Raw genomic sequence first — 6,052 nt, 5'->3', positions numbered from 1 at the left:
CATAACAGATGCTAGTTGCAATTCATTTATATCATAAATATTCAATATTTTCCTTTTAAGTTAATAAAGGTCTTTAATTAGAATTTGAAGTGTCTGTTTGACCTCACTTAACTAATTATTTCATAGAATTCGCATGTTTAACGACTGTATTCAAGGAAATAAATGGGATAACGACCGTTGAAAGTGAAACTTTGATATATTTTCTTTATTCTCACTTCATGTCTGCGTCGGCTTCTGTGCAGTGGTTTCTATTCAAAGAAAAACAACTTATAAAAGAATGACATTAAGTACATATCATGCCAGTAGACCCGATTTCAATAAAATGACCACAGTATATGCTGTTTAATAATAAAAATAATATGCAACATTTACATAGCGCTTAATACAAATGTTTCTAAGCGAAGCATACTATTACCCCGGCTTTAGCACGGCTACCCTGATCGGGCGCACGAGCATTCAAGGAATTCCTTCCTACCGGGTACCCATTTACTACACCTGGGTTGAGAGTGGCAAATGTAGATAAACGCCTTGCCAAAGGTTGTTAGTGCTGCGGTGGGATTTGAACCCCGGACCTTGTGGTTTCAAAGTCCGAAGACTTATCCACTGAGCCACAACACCTCTACACCTCTTTAAACGATGGATTATCCACTGTCAAATTTGAATTCCATACACATATTAATTCACGGGCGTAAACCGAGCAATGGGGGGGGGGGGTGGCAATAAATTGAGCTGGAAAATTGAAATTTTGGGACCCCCAGTGCTATGTATACTGGGGTACATACTCCTATGCATATTACTACCACCTATCACTTTTCGGTGTTGACAGTTATAGGCACATTAGGAATTTTAATGACTTTTGTAATAGTTCCTTGTGATATAAATAACACAGTTAATATCAATATGCGAGCGAACGAAGTTCGCGAGCAAATTTTCAGTATTTTCAATAAACCATCTTTCAACATTTCAAGTTGTGTGTAGTTATCTCGTCAATGGCTATGTGTATTGGGTATAACCGTAATAATAGATCGGTTAACAAGATGTTCATGTTATATGTTTTAACGGCCAATTCCAATCGGTTGCTTAAAGCGTGTATAAACAGGGTAATGGGTGGAAGCTTAATTCAACAAAAATAATTTCAAAAAGATTTAACGCGAAAATGATAGTTTGAGAGGAGATATCGAGATTGGATACTAGGAATTCGCACCGCGATGCAGAAAGCTTTCAAGAACATGCAAAATGCTTTCAAAATGCAACCAAGGGGTCTTTGACGACAATCGGTGAATCAAAATAGCAGTTTAGTCCTGGGCTCTGGACAAACGACATATTTGCAAGTTTTCGTCAGCTCTGAAATTTAGTAGGTCGAAACTGCTGTTCAACTTCAACAATTTTCGGCAAAGACCTACCAACTATTCATTGTGAATTTACTGCGTTCTTGAATTTGTTCTGCGATGCTGTGCGAAAACTCTCTATTGGTTTGATTGTCATAGATATTGTTCTCCTATGGACGTTCAAAAACATAAAAGAATTCTCCATTGCATGTGACCAATTTCCCCGATTCGGTCACGACACATGGAAGAACGACATCTTTCTTGTTCTTAGACACTGGATACTCCACAACCTTGGTTGCCTCAAGTTCGCCATCATGTCCGACCACATCTACGGTATACACCTTCCGGTTCTGGTCTCTGTACACGACGTAGATGGAGCCATCGGAGAGGTCCACATCGCAGAGACATCCATCCCATCGGTCATGATTGATGCAGAGACGATGCGACCCGGAGGGATCCATGATGGTGAACTCACGGTTGCCCGTCTTTGCGACGAAGTTACCGGACGGCAAAGTACAAAGCCATTGTATTTTCCCAACCCCCGGTTTTCACTGATTGAGTGACGATGCCATCCCCTGGGTTAATGATGTGAATGTCAGATTGGCAAGCCACCGCGGCTAGGATTCTTCCACCGTTCTCAACGTGTACTGATGCGAAAGTCTTGTCGGTTTCAGGGTTCTTTGGCAGTTCTACATCCCTGATAAACTCCCATTGTCGGCTGTACAGGCTTGCTCCTTTGAAACAACTTCCGGTTGCATCCTTGCAGAAGTTACCACAGAGGATATTTCCCTTGCCCATGGACGTACAAGAAACGGCTTTCCTGTAATCCCCAGAACGTTCTAGAACTTTCTTTGTGGTCTTGTCTTTAAGGTTGGTCACGTAGAGCGTCCGGCATGAAATATCAGACACTACCATCTCATCGTCATCAATCGCTCCTATGAAATATGGTTTGGTGAGATTCGTTCCAATGGCAACACTGTCAACCAATTCCCAGCGCTGTGTAGCACCCAGAACTTCACTTTCATGGACATCGTCACCAAGTTTGAAGTGAACTTGCTGTCCTTTTTTCAGGTTGTATTCCAACGTGTCGACATTGATATCAGCATCTAGGATACTTGTTAATGATGATTCGAACGTGTCTGCTTGTCCAACCAAATCTCTGTCATCCTTAACAAGATTTTCGAGACGACATTGAGCATTTTCCACAGATGCCTTTATCCCATCGACTTGCAACTTCATCCTTTGCACTCTACAAATTGTTCGTTCTTTCATTTTTATCAAATTGTCAGTTAATCTCTGCTTTGTATGGCAAATACTCTGACGTTTAACGTCTGCTTCTTCTCTTCTCTCCCGCACTCGCTTTCTCAATTCCTCTTCTATTTTTCTAATTTGCTCTTCCGCACTCTTTGTTAAAGTGTCAATCTCATTTGTCTCACAGGAATCGATGTTCTTTGACTCTTTGTCCAAGGCCTCTGAGATTTCATCTTCCAAATTCATGAAGTGCTGCTCTAAATCGCTACCATACTTCACTATTCTCTCCTCTTTTTCCTGTAGTTCTTGGCACTTCTCAGTCACTCTGGGTAACAGTGTCTCCAATTTCAACCTCTTTTCCCGAACTGCTTCCTCAAGGTCGTGGACCATGCATGGTTTCTGGTGCGACAGGAAAGCACAAGACTGGCAGAGGGGAATGTCGTGTGACCGACAGACAAATTCAATAGGTTTCCTATGCTTGTCGCAGGACCAGTCTGAGAGCACCTGATCCTGTTCAGCCTGTGCCTTCCTTGAGACGCAGTCCTCGCACAGTTCCTGCTGTTCTCTGATGCTGTACGTGGCAACAGCATCGCCACTCCTACAGTCGATCCCTTGGCATTTGGATGAGGATCCAGACTGAAAAGCCGATGCCATGGTCAGAATCGATAAGATTCCGAAATGCCACTCTTGTCAATCAAACCACATATGGATTCCTAAACTGGACATCTGACATTCGATCCCGAATTTAAATCTGAAGAAATAAAGATACAAAGAATGCATAGGAGGTTTACAGCTCTGCATGATGTACTATATACACAATTTCAGTAAGAATATGAACATGACACGAATCCAGGATTTCATATGGCGACACATACAATCATGCAGGGTCCATATCCGACATAATATTGTTTCTGATATGCCACTAACGATCGGGTCGATCTATTTAGATACTATTGGGGGATAGTTTTCAATCCATATAAAAAGTTTTTAAGATACCATATGAACTGCTGAACCACCACCCGCCCCTCCCCAAAAAAATACAAAGGAGGCGTACACTTTCCTCAATATGGCCCCCAAATTACTTGAACTTGTAAAAAAGAAAAAAAATACATCTGCAATAAGGGGATGTCTATTAACCTTGCTTATGATTTGAGGTTTATATCATTGTTGGTTGTATCATTGACGATCCAGACTGCAAAGGCATACAATTGAGGGGAGGGGGGTGGGGGACATGAAGCCTGTTGCATAAAACTTTTTACCTGAGAAAACTCTGGTAAAAACTGAAAACTAAGGTTAGTCTGATTTCCGCCATTGACTTTAGCACAGGCCAAAATCTCCGGTAAAAACAACTTGAGTTTTCTCAGGTAAAAAGTTTTATGCAATGGGCCCATGAACTACCCCAATATTTCACGATCATGAAAAAAAGGTCGATAAGCCTATTGCTTTCTAAATAATATGTCGAATTTCACCAAAAAAACTTGACTCTTGTTTTGAAAAGGTTGCTCGTAAGTTATCAGTAACTTACGCAAGGGTGTGGTTACAGGGCGTTCAACCCCCCCTTATCACCGCCCTGCGCGAAACGACATAAAATTGGCGCTTAAGACCTTTCTTCTTCTTTTTTTTGCGGGGGGGGGGGCTTGTCAACATTTCATTCAGCTCGAACCCCATCCCCCCTTCAAAAATCCTGCGTACGCTACTACATATGTTATGAACCTTTTTATGATGGATGGAAAAAAATAATGAATGAAACGAATAAATTTAGATCTGATTCTAAGTATATCTAGAGATATGGATATGAATAGGCCTATACTGTAAATCAACATTATATTTTTTCAATCAACAGTTTGTCATCAGAATCCATATATACCTTTAAAATGGCTACAATAAGAGAAGCTAACATGCGGATCTATAACGAAATTTTTCTTTACACTTTGAACTTGGTGAAACATATTATGTTTATGTTTTTTTTTATTTCTTCATGTCCCTAAAATTGGATTTGGCATTCTCGGTCTTAGGTAAACGTAATTTGAAATGCTTTTTACTTGCTCTAGCTCGTGCAACTCATTTCAATGATGTGAAAGCAGCAAGCTAGACTCTTACTATTAACCTACTGATATAGGTGTAAATGATAATGACTCTCACATTATGAACAGCGTATATTTGAAGAATATATTAAAATCATATCACACTGTGTATTTTGTGGAAAATAAAAACATTTAAAAAAGTTTATTTAAAGAGGGAATGAAAAGGAAGAGCTTGCAGGAAACACAAGAGGAAATATAATTTTAACAGACTTTCAGCATGTTCGGGGAGGTCGTAAAGAGTATATCAATTCATAAGGTTTAGTTGGCATAAACGGCAATACATGAGAAACACTTCATTCGGCCTGCATATATACACGTTATAACGATATCATTTATGAAATTGATCGAATGATATTGTTTCATTATTCGATCGTGACCCCTCTAACATTCGAGTATTACACAAAAATGTACTATTCTGATCGATGATCGAGTGACACAAAGCTAACATTCATGATACACTCCAATTACCGTTTTGCTTTTTCGACCACAATTTGGTGATCTTAACTCGATCGCGTCCTGTTCATTTTGGCATGACTCAGAAGGACCGACAGACAGTCATTAACATCAAGTTTTAAGGCTTGGCACGATCATATTCGCGGACATGACAACCTGCATTTATATAATAATCCCACATAATATATTATTTCACAGCAAAAAGAAAAGAATAAGATATCGGTTGAAGGGCTTACCACTTAATGTTTTCCAGCGTTAAATAATTTTCAGTCTACAAAATTAATGAACAAGTAAGATATTGATCCAATCATGAAGGCATGAAGAGAACGATCAGAATAGGCCACTAACTATATTCGTCTGCAATTGTGGTGAGTAAAGTTCATCATGTGGGTTATGGTTTTGAGCCGAAGTACTACCGCGGAGTATGATGTCATAATGTCGACGTCATACTTATTCTGCACTGATTCATGTAAAGTGATTGTACAAAACAAAGTCAGAGTCAGTGAGGCAAAGGATTTCTCACACAGGCAGTACACTGGGGAACGTGGCCAAACAGGGCAAATTTGGGGCGCAACTGAATTGGGTGAGTCCGAGGGATATATCGCAAGGCGGGAAGCAGCTATTGGGAGTGGAAATAGACCTTGGTCACATTTTGCTTTACGGCGGCCGTACGGCGAGTCGAAAACAGCCGTTTTATTAATTTTGATTCAAACCACCGATATGTAGTTGGACAAAAACTATTAAAACGGCTGTTTTCGACTCGCGGTTTGGCCACCGTAGAAGAAATGTGACCAAGGTATTAGAGAAAGAGAGAGGGGAGAGGAAGTGAGTGGAGGAGAGATGGTAAATGGCAGTGATTTTTTTACCTGATTGTTAAGAAAGCATGAAAGCTTGCAAGCACGCAACAAGAGGACTGACGATTTAACGTCTTCTCCG

At 40.3% G+C, this 6,052-nt stretch overlaps 1 pseudogene; it reads right to left on the bottom strand.

The window, feature by feature from the left end:
* Positions 1-552: 552 nt before the first annotated feature.
* LOC121424487 lies at positions 553-5,738 on the bottom strand (annotated as a pseudogene).
* Positions 5,739-6,052: the final 314 nt, after the last annotated feature.

This window comes from Lytechinus variegatus, chromosome 11 (assembly GCF_018143015.1).
Source record: "Lytechinus variegatus isolate NC3 chromosome 11, Lvar_3.0, whole genome shotgun sequence".
Taxonomy (NCBI): domain Eukaryota; kingdom Metazoa; phylum Echinodermata; class Echinoidea; order Temnopleuroida; family Toxopneustidae; genus Lytechinus; species Lytechinus variegatus.
This window is presented reverse-complemented; position numbering and strand designations above follow the sequence as displayed.